The 18,418-nt window shown below is 40.2% G+C and overlaps 1 pseudogene; it reads left to right on the top strand.

Annotated features, from left to right (window-relative positions):
- The first annotated feature begins 1,264 nt into the window (after nt 1-1,264).
- LOC137048603 (5S ribosomal RNA) lies at nt 1,265-1,381 on the top strand (annotated as a pseudogene).
- Nucleotides 1,382-18,418: the final 17,037 nt, after the last annotated feature.

Genomic DNA, 18,418 nt, shown 5'->3' with positions numbered 1-18,418 from the left:
AGGGGCAGGGGCTCAAGCCCCTGGAGATATGCATCACTTTGGCATGATCAATTTACACTGAATTACTCTGGTGCCATTTCCGCCTGGATTTGGCCTACCAAAATTTAAAAGCCTGCCATACACGTACAGTGGTCTAAGTTCAAAATGTTGGTGTCATTTTACAGGAAATCCTTTGAAGTTACGTAAAACACTGCTGAAAGGGATAAACATATAAGTTAAGTATATGTTGTCTAAGCTTTTATTAAAGGGGGGTGGGGGGCGGGGGGGTCATCCCTTCAGACTCATTTGAATAAATCTTGCATACAACATGACAGACAAACTTCTTTTTTCCACTTTTTTCTGGAATTTAGTGGAAACAGCCCAAACTGTCTGCAGAAACCTAGAGCACACAAGTCCTGAGTTACACACTTTCAAAATTGAATTCATAAAAAAATAAAAAATATTATTTTTTAAAACGCCTAATTTTTTGGGGGGTTATTACAGCTTAGACAACATATACTTACATGTTTATCACTTTCAGCAGTGTTTTATGTAACTTCAAAGAGTTTCCTGTAAAATGACACCAACATTTTTAACTTAGACCACTGTATGTGTGTATAGGAAGCTTTTCAATTTGGGTAGGCCAAATCTAGACGGAAATCCCAAAAAATGGTCCTGCGGAGTTTAAGAGAATATTCACCTGGTTATACAAATACACACCCAGGTATCGGATCAGTACTCTTTATAGTACTTTATAGTACTTCCCTCCGGGAAGGGAGAAGAGTATTGGAACATCTCTATTTAAAAACATAAAAAAGCTGTCACTCATCTCAGCCCATAGCAATCTCACAAAGCCCCACTACATCAGCTGTCCACACTGCATAATGAATCTCTCATTTACGTACATGTTGTGAGAGCAATACTCCTGAAATTTGAGCAGTAAGTGGATTCTGAATAATATTAAAACCTCTGATGGCCACTGCTCAATGATCAACATGTCAGTAATCGGCAACACCATGCCTGCTGCTGCAAAACATGCCACAAAAAGAAACGCCTGACATTCTCCAGAGATCTCGCAAACAGATTGTGTAACAATTCTGGAGACAGCAGCTGTTAATATATCCAATTGCTGGAGCTTTATTGTACAAGACATGGTTTTCTATTGTAAGTATAATAACAGTCTTTAGTATGCTGCAGATGCCATAACACAGGTAGTCTTCACAGGATGGGATATTCACAGTCTAGAAACGGGCCGTGGACATTTCCACAGGTAAGTATAACATGTACCAGCAGCCATATCACCCTGTAGCCCAAGACTGGTTTCCCACTGAAGCTAAGCAGGGCTGAGCCTGGTCAGTACCTGGATGGGAGACCAACTGGGAAAACCAGGTAGCTGCTGGTAGAGGTGTTAGTGAGGCCAGCAGGGGGCGCTCACCCTGTGGTCTGTGTGGGTCCTAACACCCCAGTATAGTGATGGGTACACTATACTGACAAAGAGCACCGTTCGGATGAGACGTTGAACCGAGGTCCTGACTCTCCGTGGTCATTAAAAATCCCAGGATGTCCTTTGGAAAAAGAGTAGGGGTCCCTCTGTTCATCATGGCCTCCTAATAATCCCCCTCTCCTGATTGGCTTCATCACTCAGTCTCCTCTCCACCAATCAGCCGGTGTGTGGTGAGCGTTCTGGCGCAATATGGCTGCCGTCGTATCATCCAGGTGGATGCTGCACATTGGTGGTGGTTGAGGAGATTACCCCCTTCAATGTAAAGCGTTTTGAGGGCCTTGAAAAGCGCTATATAAATCGAACAAATTAGTTATAATCACAGTCTTATCGGTGAGCCATCAAAACATAACAGAAAGCTGCATTAACAGGAGGACATCAATCTCCAACTTAACTCAGGTTAGTTAGCCCTGATTTCAGCCAAATTTAGCCCCTCCCACAACATTTGAGGTCGGGCAATTCGGTATGGACTTGATCAGTTGTGGAGTAATTATGCCTTAACAGAAACTGTTCGGACCAATCAAAATTGTCAGGCCGGGCTTTAGACGATGATGGACCAATAACGCAACGTAATCATCTATGACATCACCAAAGAGCGCTTGGGTTGAATATGTTCTAATCCTAAATGGAGAACTTGTTCATATATGCATTCACCTTCACTATTTCTCTACAAAATGATTTTGTTAGTAAATACTCTGTGTATCCTTAAATTATTTTGTTTAAAATCTGCAAAGATTGTTTACACTCTTCTTTGTCTACTTCTTATAGCGTTGAAGCAAGTTGAGATCTGTTGTGTCATTCCAGAACGATTCGTTCTTTTTTAACTTAAATATGACTTGGGAACAACGAGCTGTCTCAGGGTGCATTCACACTAGCACTTTTTGAAATGACGTCAGAGTTCGGTTCGTTTGGATGATGTGAACGCGGTCTTCCGAACTCAGTTGCGCACCCACAAACCGCACCCTAGTCTGCTTAAAAAGGTGGTCTGGGGTTCGGTTCTTGTGAACTCCGGTACGGTTTGATGCAATTGTACTAAATCGCAGCATAAGTGAACATAAGTGAACAGCTTGTACATAAGTGAACAGCTATTAATGATGAATGATTTGATTAAAAAAAAAAATGTGTTTCACTCATTTACCTGATGAACTTCACTGGCATACCGCAAGCAGAGAGCTGTATATCTCATCTCTGCTCTTCTTTAGCGTTCTTTAGAGCATTTGCAGTGCATTCGCGGCAGACGCAAGTGCCATTACGTACTGAAGCTTTGGTAACAAAATCAAAAATATAAAAGTGACGGGAGCAACACTATACATTTCGCAGCATTCATGCTCGATGTCAATACTAAGCAACTGGGTAAACAGCTGCTGCTTTGATAATATAATATGAATACAGTCCAGGGGCAGGGGAAGCAATCGAACTTGGGTTCGGTCCAGGCAATCGAACCAAGTGTGAAAGCACCCTAAGAGAACGCTTTGTTAATTTTGTGTTGACTGTGCATGCGCTACAGGCGATTGGTTCTGTTTTTCTGCACTCAGTCTATGGGGCTGTGAGAACGAATGACTCCGGAAGACTCGAGAGGTGAAATAATCAATTCTGTTTTCAGGACTGCATGCATTGCTTATAGGGCTGTCAGGGCCCAGATCAGACACTGATGACGGAATTAACGACTTGAACCAAAAGACAGGAGAGGTGTAACGTTACTAACCTGTCCAGGAAACAGATGTGAACGACTCAGATTCGGAGGTGAGGTGAACTAATTGACTGCATAGCCTGAAGACCCAGCTAAGAAATTATTAAATCATTTCTTAAAGTTTGGCCTTGGCTGCATTAACTTATAATTAATTTTTTATTCCAAATGTGATCACCGTTTGCATAAGTACTAGATGTGTTGGGGAATTTACCATGTGACATTTTAATCATTTTCTGCCAGAATGAACGAAATGTTCATTTTGCTGAACGAGAGTCAAAGATCCAACTTTCCACAACTATTAGTCGCTTAACATACGTCATTTACTCCATTGTTCTGATTGGTTGTAGGTCTATACAATTGAAGTCTTTCCTGGTTTGGCTGAAACGCGCCCCAATCACAGCCTAATGGAGCAGCATGAGACTCATATTCTGACTAGAATTGAGTATGACCACTTCAGGCTACAGGTTAGTATCTACAGGTTAAATAATTAACAGACATTGGCGCACAGCAGAAAACATAACTCAGGAGAGTATTTCAAAGGTAGATTCCTTGACAATCTTTGCACAACTAAATCAAATGTAACTTTTGACAGGTGACATATTTTACAGTTTTTGTTACACGATATTGAACATATCTCTTAGGTAAATTCATGAACAGTCCTTACAGGATAGTGCAAAACATAACTCAGGTTGACATTCAGAGCCAAAATATTTCAAACAGCCAGGAAACTGAGGGCAGACTGCATTTCTGGTAAATGCAAAAGTAATTAACTTTACTTGAAATCCGTTCAGAGAATAATAGTCATTACAGCAATTACAAATAGGTTGGTCCATACAAGATGAACAAGGAATGTATCACTCACATACAGTACATCAAAGCCTGACAAGGACTGATCATAGTTTCAGCCTTTTTATCTGCTCCACACATGCTCTGGTAAGGGCAAGCATGTGAATGATGGAACAAAGTTCCATGGCGATTGTGACAATACGCAGTGGGGCATTTGTAAAACTGTTTTATCAAAATCATATAATAACAGTATCAACGGGGTGCTCTTGCTTTCATATATACCTGGAAAACGGCCTTGACATGTTCTAGGGAGGCCTACGTTAAAAACGATTAATTATCAATCTTTATGTGACAGCAGTAAGTTATTTACTTACCTTTTGGCCTACTAATATGCTGACAATAATGTATCTGACTTTAGCATAAATCAGTGTTCGTTCTTTAGAAATAGTTTATGCCCAAAACTTAATTCTGCTGGAAATGCAGCTGCCCACACTGCCTACTTTTATATGTAAATAAGGTTAAAACATTGTTAGCATAGTAAATGATAATGTTTACATAGCATGATTGACTTTTTAGCCAACACATGGCTCATCTCAACTCAATTAAGCAAGACAGTACAGCAACAGTAATGTCTGCTAGTGTGCTGTTGCTGTTTATAATACTTGCTTGCATTGTAATCTGAATTTGCTGTACATACTGCTGCTGTAAAAATAACAAGGGATTGGTGTAGCACCATTTGAAATGCGAATACAATAGTGGAAGCCTATTTCACTTTAAAGAGTTCACATGCCAGCAATGCTTTGTCTCTGTATCCTCACAGCACTGCATTGCATATTCACTATGCTTAGTAATGTTTAATTCACTCTAAACATTAAAACACATTATTTTAAACCTTGTGTATGATACTTTAAAGAATTGCTAAAGCAAAAAATAAATAAATAAACAAAGCAAAAACGCATAGTGATATAGCTTAAGAAAAAATGTTCACTTATCTTAGATAAGTTCCCCAATATGAGACTAGGGGCTTATTACAGAAACATCTTAACTTTAGAAACCTTTCTTATCTGTTTGGTAACCATGACAATTTCAGTTAGGACCTCATTTAGGACAACGGCTATTACAGAATGACATTTCTTAAGTGCATAATCTTATCTTAGGAAACGGGTATTACAGAAGCATCCTAACTCAACAACAACAACAAAAATCCTAAAAGCTGTCTTAACTTTAGAGCAATCCCACTGATGTCCAAACTTCAAACCTTTTCCAATGGTAAAAAACACTGTACAAAAAGCCTTTTTTAAGAGTGCCGTTACATTTAGTGATTATACAAGACAAAGAGCAGCATCTGGTGGAGAGACTTGAGGACCCAAAGCATGTGCTGTGCTTTGATAAAATACTCATAAATAATTACAACTCCCACGACACATGATTTTGCAGTTAATTGACGACCAACATTACAGAGGCCAACAAGCCATCACGGAGCATCAGAGTCTTTCTTTAAGTGACTAACGCCTTACTTTTTTGTTTTGTTGTTGCAAAAAGCAATTTATAAAACAGGCTTTAACTTTTCAATGGAGCTTATTAAAATGTAAACCTCTGCCGCACTGAAATTAAAAGCTTTTAGGTTTACCTCAGAAGCAATTTGCAAGTTGTTGGTTGTTTAGTAACAGTTCTGACAGTTGATTACCGAACTTGATGGCGCAGTTGAATATTTCTATAACTATAGATAAGATGAGATTTTGTGAGATAGGATAAGAATCCTAAATAAATCAGGTTAAGATTTGCTTCTGTAATACGAAATTGTTAAAATCCTAAATTATCTTAAGACCTAAGATATAAATTTCTGTATGCCCCCTCGTCTCCAGCTACGTCTTGACAAAGAATGCCCTGGCTCTGCCTCCAGCTGCTGAGCCCATTACTTCACCCCGGCTTGTCAACTAATCAGCTCCACCTTGACTCCCTCCCTGGGCTACACCTGGGACTATCGTTCTTATGTCTTCACTTGGCTCCCTCCTCTTTCTGGCTCCACCTTAGTCAGACGTCTCTCTGCCTGCACGATGGACTTCCAGGCCTTTAGCTGTGCTTTGTCTCTCTACCCCTTTGTCTCTGTTGAGCCCCTTTCACACTGCACGTCGGACCCGCAATATTCCCGGAACATTGCCGGGTCGCCTTCTGTGTGAAAGCAACCACGTCCCGGGATTGATTACCGAATTCGACCCGGGTCGGGGACCTAGTAATATTGCGGTATTCGACCCGGGACGAGCGCTGTGTGAACAAAATCCGAAACTAATGCCGCAACATGTACGTAGTTATCGTGTGACTCCTAGAGCTTGTTTTTTCAATAATACAACCCTGCAGTGCCAGAAGAGCTCGTCGGTGTTTTAAACGCAGAGAGTGTTCGTATACAAAAGAAACTAAAATTAAACAAGCAGAAATGTGCGCAAACTGGACACAAGTCGAGACCAAAGAGCTCCTTACTATCTGCGCTGAAGCTGAGATCGCTCGCCATTATACGTCACATCAGAATGTCACGTGTCAACTCGACCCGGGACCGTTACGGGTTGTGTGTGAAAGCGCACATATTACGGTATTTCGCTGGCAGTGAGAATGGACCAAATCTAGCGGCCCGGGAACAAATGCCGGGTCGCATTATGCGTGTATTTGACGGAATCGCAGTGTGAAAGGGGCTTTGGACTTCACCTTCCCTCCAGCTATGCACTGGTCCTCAGTTCTACTGGCTTCATCTGAGTCCTCTGGCACCCTGTCTTCACCTCGGGCACTCATTGCTGGGGCTCTACCGTGGTCTCTAGATCCATTGGTGTTGCTTGGGCTCATCGGCTGCTCATGACTCTACACCTCCATCAGCTCCATCTCTGTCTGTCGTGCCCCTGGTTCTACCTCCCATGTCTCCACCATGGCTCCTTCCTCTTTCAACTCTGCTGTCCTCCCTGGCTTCTCTGACCATTATTGGTGTCCTGGTTTCTCATGCTGTCATCACCTCCAGTGTCCTACCCTTCTTCAGCCCTCCTCCTAAGCCCTCTCCCTTTCTCCTCAGTTGATCTTGTTACAGTGCCATGATTCGCCTTCTGGGAGGGGGAGCTATTGTACCAGCCTCGTTCTGTTATGGGTCTGTTTTCATTCTGTTTGCTTATTAGTTTCCATGGTTTCAAAATTAGCCACGCCTGTTCTGGTTCCTGTAAATTATCTAGTGTGTGTATTTAAGCCCATAGTTCTGTTCAGTGTTCGTTCATTTATGGTTATTATATAATGAATTACTCCCTGTAGTGTCCCGTGTTGGATTAATGATTGCAGACTTTTAAATCATATTCCTTGTCAACTTCTCCTTCAGCCACTATCATTGGCAATTATTTTTTGACAGTAAAATTGTTAACAATATTCTAAGATCCTATGAGCATTAGTTGAGGTCTACTGATGGACTATGTAGATACTTTGAATCTTAACCTTGACTTGACTTATCAGTTCGCATGCTGAGAGGCTTCAGTTGAATAAAAGCGAAGCATTAATCACTCAGCAGTTAAGCAAACTCTTAACGTCCATCAGATGACCCCATCATGATCATTTCAAATGCTGAGCTTCAAATTCTGCAGTTTGAGGTTTGAATGCACTATGAGCTGCTGTGTCCTGTGTTGAATATTACCTTGACCGAAGCATGTCAGAATCAGTAATGAACGGAGTGAATGCTGAGATAAACTCTCAGTAAAATATGCTGAACTTTTGCATGAAATCCTGCACTCTCACACATTTAACCACAGAGCTTATGGGCATGGTGGGCATTAACATAAATATGAATTCATGCATATTGCAAGTAAGGGCCAGCAAGTTATGGGAATAATCAACTTGCATCAGTTGCATTCACGCCATCTGGAGGAAGTTGGAGCTTTCACTGACACTGAATATATTTGCACAATAACACAATACATATTGAAGGTGAAATAGGTTAATGAGTTATATAAGATTCACAATTTTCTATGGCTTGGCACGTGGTCACAGCTATTGCTCCCATAAGAGGCATTGCATTGCAAAAATTTTGTTTGGCAATATCAGTTTTTCAATCACTTCTAGTTCTGCTTGATGGAACAAAAGAATCTATATCCACTGAGCACGGGTGAGTAAATGCTATTCAGATGTTTAATTACAGTTTCATTTTGCTCCATTCCCAGAGCACGGCTCTTCTTACAGCCGTAACAATTGCATTTAGAGTGGCAGAAACAATGTCAGAACTCTTTAGGATCCTTCAAGTCTGGAATCCAACTGTGACTTAGACTAGACATGACACCAGGAGTAACTAAGTTATGAATAAAATGTTTAATGTATAATGATACAATTTTATTTTGTCATCTTTTACACAGTTGTTCCAAACCTGTATGACTTTGTCTCTTCAGTGGAGCAAAAAAAAAAAAAAGAAATATTATATATATATATATATATATATATATATATATATATATATATATATATATATATATATATATATATATATATATATATATTTACACAGCTTTACACACCAAAATATGTTCATAGTGACCATAACTGTCAAACGGGAAACAAAATGTTAAAGGGGTCATATAATGCCATTTTTGTACAAAGTAATATGATTATTTAGTGTCTTAATGAAAAGTGTTATATACTTATATATTATTATATACCTGGTTAAAAATGGATCTGTTTTCAGCAAGCCATATCAGTGCATGTGACTTTAAATGATAATGAGCTTTGCTTACCCGCCCCTCTGTTCTGTGGGACATTTTGACACAACACACGTGGAGTATTACCTTGACAACAGTTGAGGGTATATTTTGGACAAAGAATGGCAACGAGTGTCTCTGAGGACAACTGTATCAATTTGAACCGAAGTCGGACCCAGAACAAGATGACGGCCTCAACAAAGTTTGACAATTAAGGCTCAAACAGGATGTTTCTGAATTGTTGGTTAACCTCATGTCACTTTGATCTATCTTTGAATGTACTGGCAGGGTAATGTTAGCGTAGTTATATACAAATGCTGTGTTTACTGATGTACTTTATTAGTTCATTGACATATTGATGTCAAAAACGTATTTTCTGTAAATGTAGGCTTGTCAGTGATGAGGAACGTTATCTATACAACTGTCAGGGCTGGTTTTAGGTCACCACAGGAATGTTTCTAGCAGTAGTTGAAGAACACCTAAGATTTTTTTGTAATGTATATTTATGTCCAGTGCAGTACGAATTTTATTTTATTTTAAACCATCTACAAAGCTTATTGTAGTGTTACCACGTTAACTTTATCGCCAGTGTACACAGTTTGTAATAACACAATAACCATAAAACATTGTCATTATAAACGTAGGATTATGAATTATATTGAGAACGTCATACATAGAAAGCATGCCTAAATGTAACTTACCCTTCAAACTTTAGCCACATTCATCGTGAAGCGTGTAAGCGATCTGCAAAGCATAAAGGTTGATAAAACGTTACAATGGAGATGGACTGGGACCAGAGGTCAAAGATGTTAGTGAGACAGATCCTTTCCAACAATCCGTGCCAGAAGTAGTATCCCTTCCGAGTTCCGAACCAGTCCAGACTGGGTTGGCACAGCCTGTGGTTTCATTCCCAAATGAAATGGTGGAGGTGTTAGGTAATCCACGCAAAGAGACTAAGAGATACCCTGAATGTACCATTAAGCCCCCAGTATGGTTCAGCCCATAAGTTGAATTCTTTGACAGCTATGGTACTAAGTTGGGTTTAGGAGGGTAAACACAATAGTTAATCTAATGCTGTAATGTTCAGTTGTTCTATATTTCTCGTATTACTAGAAGTATTATGTTATTCAAAATATATAGAAGAGTAAAGAAAAAGAAGAAAAGAATACACCTTTGTTTTTGTTAAGTGTATTTAACATTGAAGTGGGTACAACAACATTATGTGGGGAGGAATATGTGATATATGCACTTTATGTTTCTATGCACTAGAGGGTGCTCTAGCGCACCCCTTGTATGTTGTACCAATGCATGAAGAAGCTGGAGTTCCTCATAGACAGTAAAAGAAATGGACTGAGCGATCCCATTGACGTCAACGGCTAAATAATGAAGTCAACCTAGGGGCACTCACTCCCTGATGGCTGAGCGAACTGCGCAGGCTCAGACGGAACTTGAGGACGTAGATGTGACGTGAGCCTCCTGTCTGACAGCTGTAGGTCTTCTAGTAGATGTGGAAAGTGAAAGCTGAATCACGTTGTTTAAATATTTTCTCCCGTTGCTTTTGGCTCACTATGGGCTTCTCCCCATTCTTCCCCCTTGACTTTATCAGACTTCATGTCTCCACGTCCCCCCGACAGTCTCATAGACAGTAAAAGATTGCCTGCGAGCGTCTCCTCAGGTCTATACGGTAATTTCTCAACTGTGCGACAGAGTCGCGTTGGTTATGACGCAATCGTTAGCCTATTTTTACAAAAACAGCTTCTGCGGGGCGATAGTGTAAGATACAAGGTAACGGAGCCTTATATGCATTGTCGTGTTTCTTTAGAAATAAACAATGGACAAATGGAGTCTTTAAACGTCTCAGATGTAAAGTTATTCACTGTCAAAGTGACTCAAAAATGAATGGGAGTCAATGGGATGCTAACAGCAGGTGATGGCTTGGTTAGCAATGGCAGCCCCTAGGGGTGGAACGCTTTCCGAGCGCTAGATTACCCCCTTGGAGTTCCTCAGTAAAGAATACGAGAGTTATCATGGCACTTGTCTCAGTGTGTTATTAATGTTTTATTACACGGCTCTGTGAAATACTTGATTCTGATTGGTCAATCGTACATTCCGGGTACTACGAGTTACCAGTACTACTTCTATGCTTAACGCTAGCTACTAGCTGGAAGACTTCAAGGTAGGTTTCCTTTATAAATTTTCAATATGGATATTTTTCTTACACAAACGCATCGATTCGAATCAGAAGGAGCCGCGTGGAGCACGTTATTTGACGGACAGCTGCATTTTTTTATGGACTTCAAAAACAGCTTCAATTACTGCTTGGATTAATGTTAGCCTGGACATTTTAAATATAACTCTGATTGTATTTGTCTGAAATGAAGAATGTCATATACACCTAAAATTACTTGAGGGTTGAGTAAATCATAGGTTTGGTTTCATTTTGGGGTGTACTAACCCTTTCAGCATTCATTTTCAACATTTAGCAGCAATAAATAAAGACTTAAAGCAGTTTGGAACTGTTTTTCTTCACGGAAGCTTTGTGTAAGAGCTAATAAAATATTTAATCTCAAGACAATATTTTATGTCTAATTTATTTGAGACTAGTAGCCATGTAATAAGCGGGATAATGCACACCCAGCCGGTTGTTATGCAGAATAAACCTGCAAAAATTTTCTGCGATTACAACCTGCTGGGTGTACATTATCCCTTAAATATAAAGAGATAAGAATATAACACTAGTGAGAAATAATTTGCGCAAACATGAAAGCATTGACATTGATCGGGGGAATATTCCCTTCGAAAACCAAACTCAGCGTCTTCAGCGGTTTGGATTTAGAAACATCAAAATGACTGCTGCGTCCATTATTAAACCCAAAAACAGAAAACCACATTTGCTTCGATGTAATTCTGCTTCGGCATATCAACAATTGCGGACTATGACAACCGCTCACTCAGAGCGGGACTGTGTTGAAACGCTGCTGTCAGTTAACAATCGAGGGAGGGGCAACTGACCATGTGAGGTCACAAGGTCGAACGACTCGATTTGAGACAGGGGAAAACATATAATGAATAAAATAAATAAATAAATAAAAAAACACTGGATGGATGGATTTTTGCACAGGCACTGCCAACACACATTTTCGTACACACATCACCTTGTAAAAGTGCATGTACCTTTATATGACCCCTATAAAAATGTAAAACAAGTGTAATTATTATATGTTGCATCACATTCAGTTACAACCAACATACATAATACATGAAATATAGTGCACAGGCTACAAAAATATATCCACAAAAACACAATCATGAAGCTGTGCAAATCCCAACAGTTCATCAAGTGGGTATTTGTGGTGAGTGGTGAGTCAATGTAATAAAAGACTGTTGATTTAGAACTTCTTTTTTCAAGAACGGAAGATTTTTATTGAGACAAAAAGAAAAAGCTCAAGGAAAATGAAGGAGGAATTACAAAAATAAATTGAAGATGGGAAGTTGCAGAAGGCCATATTATTTGCAGCCGATGATATAATAAACAGAAAAACATTGACAGAGACAGAGAGAAACCTTTTTAGATGCACTGTGAAAACGATAATCTACTTCTCTACTGAATACATGTGCCATGTGGCTCTATGTGCTTCTTCAGCATATGTTCACCATTTCTCATGATTTGATGAAGCTTTGACATCCTGCATTGGCCCAGCAGATTACAGCCTAGAACATGCTAGATCATTTTTATGCTCATTATTCCACAGCCACACACAAGTATGTTTTTTTGTCCATTACAAGACATATGTAGGCAAATGGACATGGAGGATCTGAGACCAGATATACATTTATAGAAAACAAAGCAAAAATCCCAAACAAGGGAGCACAGAAAACAGAGAAACAAGCAAGTTCATCAGGCTAGTACTCTAATAATAGATTTCTCCCAATCGAGTACTGTAACAATTGGCTCTATCACCCTCTCTCCTCTCCACCTATCGCTGGTGTGTGGTGAGCGCACTGGCGCCTTTGTATTTGGTTGTCGTTGTATCATTCAAGTGGATGCTGCACACTGGTGGTGGTTGAGGAGAGACCCTTGTCCTGAGTGTCAAGCACTTTGGGTGTACAGTAGTACATGAAAGCACTATATAAATCCCTCATTCATTCATTCATTCATTCATTCATTCATTGAGTACAAAAAAAGTATTTTTTGTCCCAGTAAATACAAATAAAAAAAGAATGTGGCAAACAGAAGTTGTTTAGCCTGTCACGTCGCGTTGTCACGTCGCGAAAAAAAAAGAAAAACACTAGTGACGTGTGAGCAGAGGTTGGGTTGATCCAAAGATGTGCGCGCTGTCTGTGTGGGGAAGATGGGAGAAGTAGCGTGTTGTGCTACGGTGGGAGAAATTAGTCTGTTTGGGAGAGAAGTGAAGTGAAGGAAGCGAGCAGTGCCAGGAGTGACTTGTGCTTACCTAGGAGGCAGTGTCGGGGTGACCGCGATTGCTGTGGAGAAGCCGTGACGCGGACTCTCTATTCTGGCTGCCGGCAAAGGTGCGTGCCTTGGGTTAGGCTTTGACTGTTTCCCTGGTCCGTGCTGCAAACTAACTCCTGTTCACTTGCTGGATACTCCAAACGAAGACCAACGGCACTGGTACAAGCGCTAACACACCCACTTTTACATATCACACACACCCCACACACGCTGTCAGTGTTGGGCAAGCTACTTGGAAAATGTAGTGAGTCAAGCTACCAGTTATTCTACATTAAATTAAGCTTCACTACACTGAAGCTACCCACCTGGGAAATGTAGCAAGCTAAGCTGCAGCAACTTGACAAAAGTAGTTTACTACATCTAAGCTACTTTTATTGAATTTTATATTGAACCAACTTCACTCAAATCAATGCTATTTCAGTGATCAATAAAAGTCAAGCATAAAGACATGCATTTTTTTTTAGTTATTCAAAAACTGTCAGAAATCAATTTGGCACCAAAAACATTATTAACATATGTACATATGTACATATTAACAAAACCATGTGTCGAGTGTGTGTGTGTGTGTGTGTGTGTGTGTGTGTGTTCATCTGTATGTGTAAGATATGCATACGCACCTGTGTTTTTGCATTTATGTTCAATTTAGACTTGGGCACTCTTGCTGTACAAGCTGTAAGTTAAAGGGGGGGGGTGAAATTCTGTTTCATGCATACTGAGCTTTTTACACTGTTAAAGACTTGGATTCCCATCCTAAACATAGACAAAGTTTCAAAAGCTAATGTTGGACGTTTGATAGAGTATTTCTGTGTCAAAAATACTCCTTCCGGTTTCGGAGAGTTTTTTTTCGAGTATGGCTCTTCTCCCGGTAGGGTGCGCGCGCGCGTCACTAGAGCGAGAGAGAGGAAATGCACACCGTAAACAGTCTCTCAGCTGCAGATCCAGTCGTCCATGAACACTTATGTCGAGCGCCGCGCTCCACTTTATTCCTATGGGTGACATTGAGCGACTTCAACGCTTCAGCACAACATTTCGGGAAGGCAGCGCTGCATTTGAACCGATCTGAATGCAGAAATGACGGGAAGCTTCAAGGCATCGCTTCATTCGCATCTCAAAGTGGATTTCCACGCCACTGCTGTCACAGGACTTCACCAAATCATACCAAAGAAGTGTGTTTTTGACAGAGCGGTCCCAGCGATAAAGGTTCGGTCCTGCTTTGGAAGCAGCCGGTGAGTAAATCAACTTCAAATGTCTCTGCTATTGGCTACCGTCGCATGAGTAAACATCAGTAAACGACACAATCGCGTGCTTCGTCATTCAAATGCGCTAATGGTTACTCCATTGTTGTTCTGTATAACGTTACACTAGTCTGACATGCAAAACCGTTTTGCTTGCTACTTCTAAGGTCTAGTCGCATACAATAGTCCATAAACCGAATCATGTCCTCATAAACTGCGTGTAAAGACACACAAAGGTCCCTAAATACAGTACATACCACAGAGACGGACGTCCTGATGTTGCCGTTTCTCGTGTTCAATTTATTTCTGCCTCAGATTTGATTGTGGATCATTATCTGTATTAGCTGAGATAGCGATGGGTTTGTCCACGCTTGAGGACGTCACCGCTTTGTGCGCATTCGTCATTCTTTAGCTCCACCCACACGATACACCTCCAGGCACTCGTTTTTTTCCGGAAAGACTCGGAACAGCCTATATTTCTTTTATAAATATGTTAAAACTAAAGACTTTTCGGAGATATGAAGGATGCAATACTACTCTATAGGTACTCAAGATTGACATGAGACTGACTGAAACTGAGTGTTTCACCCCCCCCCCCCCCCCTTTAATTTACAACTCAACTTGTACAAAAAAAAGTCAGAAAGTACAGTAGCAAAAAAATTAAGAACTGCTCCAAACAGTTCCAACATGGCAAAAAACAAAACATGTAGCCTAAGTGTGTGTGTGTGTGTGTGTGTGTGTGTGTGTGTGTGTGTGTGTGTGTGTGTGTGTGTGTGTGTGTGTGTGTGTGTGTGTGCATGTGTGTCCTTGTTTATATTACATTGTGGGAACCAGCCAGCGGTCTCCACTTTTCAAAAGGCTTATAAATCATACAGGATGAGTCTAAGAAAGTAAAATTTCAGAATGTTTCCTGTGATGGGTAGGTTTAGGGGCAGAGGCAGGGGCAGGGGCAGGGGCAGGGGCAGGGGCAGGGGCAGGGACAGGGGCAGGGGCAGGGGCAGGGGCAGGGGCAGGGGGATAGGAAATATGGTTTGTACGGTATAAAAACCATTACGTCTGTGGAGAGTCCCCACAAAGATAGTGAACCAGACGTGTGTGTGCGTGTGTTGATCTATCTCCCACACACATGAAACAAGTTTCATTCATTCATTCATTCATTCATTCATTCATTCATTCATTCATTCATTCATTCATTCATTCATTCATATCAAGAGGTGGCCAGGCTGGACCCTGATATTTTTAACAAGAGGTGTTTATTCAAGAGACACAATAGATTATTTTCAAACTTTGCAGCTTCTCCTTTGTCACTGCGTGCAACAGCGAAATTGAGTGCTTGGAAAAACACATCAACTAGATGCGAATGTGCATGCGCCGAACCCGTCTTTACGCGCTCACTGTCAAATGAGTAACGTTACATAGAAAGGCTCGCGCGCACATCTGTGCAATTCTGCACGAGGCAGAAAGGAACGTAGAAAGTGAAGTATATTCACATTTTTATCAGTTGTGTTTCCAATTTGAGCTTGATCCTCAGAAATGCTAACGGAAAATGTAACGTTAGCTTGTGTGGACGCTCCCGCATGGACTACGACTTTGGATTACCCTTTAATACTGTGTTTGGATCTTCAACCTTCTGTCTCAGAGCAGTTCATTACAGCACTACTTGATCAACAGAAGAGCTTCGCAACTGAAAAACTATTTGATTGAGAAAACAGCGACGCTACCACCACGCTACTGAAAAATGTAGTTAAGCTAGTAGCGTCATTACTTGTAGCGACGCTACTGTCCAACACTGCACGCCGTCAATATACGCTCACACACTGCCCGAACACTCATGCAAATAAGTTTTCCTATTTATGTGCTGTAGCATGTGAGAACTGGAATTAAATTGCTCAAACAGATGGGTTTGCACTGACTAAGTATTTTTCCCCATCTATTTATTGTGTGTGAACTGTGACTGAGACCAAACTCATTAATGAAAGTGAATTCACCAGAGAAATGTATTTTTTCCTAGTTCAAGTGTTTGTTGAATATTTCTTATTTTTCGTTATCTACTGCTGTTTTTTTTTTTTTTTTTTTTTTTTTTTTTTTTTTTTTGTGTATGTTTTCTAGATAGAAGTGGGTTTCAGTGGAAGGTGAACTGTATACAATTGTACTGAATGTTCTCACTTTTGCTGTGTTGATTTTTGGGGTGACTGAATATCTATTAAAATGTTTGAAAATTAATTTGTTGTCAGAAGTCTAGTTCGATTCTCCCTCCCTTCAAGTCCTTCATATGTACTGGTGGGTTTTATTACATTATCCAGAGTGTATTGGTTGACAGGATTAAAGGCCTGTCTGGTGCCCGAACTGCAAATAACATTAAAATAAATTTAAAGGGCCACCACCGTTTCAAGAAACACATTTGTTTTGCCAGTGAAGGGAAGTTTCCAATTAAGTGTATATTCCCTACTCCTAAACCTAAGACACATCTTTTTCATATTATATTATAGCATAGACCCATTTGGAGCAGACGTCACAGTTACTTACAGCTGCACGTACAGTGGCTGCAGAACAATAGCATAAGTGGAGGAAAATGGGCACAAAAAGAGAAAATACTTTTGTTGTGCCTTTAATATCAGAATTGGAATGCAAAAAATACGGTTTATATTTTTTATAGAATTCCATCGTTGAAGACAACATTGAAGCTGAATGCAGACGTAACCTGCAACTGGACTGATGAAACCAGCCATGATTAGTCTAATATTAAAGCATACATTTGATGTAAACAGTAATGATATTGACATGTGAGGAGCTCTTTTCCAAAATGCTATAAATCCATTTTAATAGGTTTCATGAAAATGTCTTTTTTTTTTTTTACCTACACCCATTTTGTTAATTACGGAGCCCCGCCCATGACATGCAGTTAAAAACTAGTAGGCTAAATTTTGTACACGTATTATTATTCCATTCCCTCGATTTTCTTAATCATGTGCACGTTTAACTAATTTGTTCCCTTGATTTGCTAAACCGTGCACACTATTTATAAATCAAGGGAACAAATTAGTAAAACGTGTGCATGATTTATAAATCGAGGGAACGAAATTGTAAATTCTACACACTAGCTACCTTTTTTCTTGCATTTCATGTGCGGGCTCCGTAGTTAATATTAAATTTATCCTGTGAAAATTGTCTATTGGCGCAGTCTAAACATGTTAAACAATCTGATTGTTGGATTCATAGATTGCTGGTAAGAATCGAGTTCCGGACAGGATTCTTTTCCGGCCGGGATCGCGTTCGCGGGGGCACCGCAGCGCAATCGAAAAGGGTACATTCACTTTTAAAGGGGGCAGGGCTCAAGACTAGACGAGAGGATATATCGCATTTAGGCTGAAAACTCCGCTCTTATAGCTGTTTAGAGGAAAAAGCGTCTTGCAGTACATTTAAACAAGGAAATATAGTGATTTGGCACGAATGATGGAGCAGATAATAGGTTCTGTACATAGCAAAAAAGCATGACAAACTCTTTTTTTTGTTGTGTTAATAACATTTTGGAAAAGAGCTCTTCATATGTAGTTCATTCGCAGTCACGGCATGAAACAATATTTAAACCTATAACATTTTCCATAGATAACTTTTAAACATGTCCTATACAATTTTTGTGGTTGGGTTCCCCTAAGTAGAAATCCCGTTATGGGGGTCCCCCTCACCAGAAAAAGTTAATACACCTTATGCAATCGCCCCCACTTACAACGTTCAGTGACCACAACACTGCCACATAAAGACCCGATCAGACAGAACACGTTTTTTTCAGGTTTGAAAACGCAAGCCGCACTACACTGCCTTTTCTGGTTGACGTTTTTTTTTTTTTCATTTAGAAAAGAGCAGTGCACTGCAGTTTTTTTATGTTGCTATGAAACCCCAGAATCAGCTGTCCTGCCAGTCTAATTGTCAATCTAATCAAGGTAATGGTCACCACCATGGAAGGCCTGCCTCTCAATTCATTCGATTGGACAACTGCTATTGACGGGTTTAACACGATGACAGATAGAGAAATTATAGGTGGTT

This window comes from Pseudorasbora parva, chromosome 19 (assembly GCF_024679245.1).
Source record: "Pseudorasbora parva isolate DD20220531a chromosome 19, ASM2467924v1, whole genome shotgun sequence".
NCBI classification, from domain to species: domain Eukaryota; kingdom Metazoa; phylum Chordata; class Actinopteri; order Cypriniformes; family Gobionidae; genus Pseudorasbora; species Pseudorasbora parva.
The sequence above is the reverse complement of the archived record's forward strand: the minus strand, read 5'-3'. Positions and strand labels throughout refer to the sequence as shown.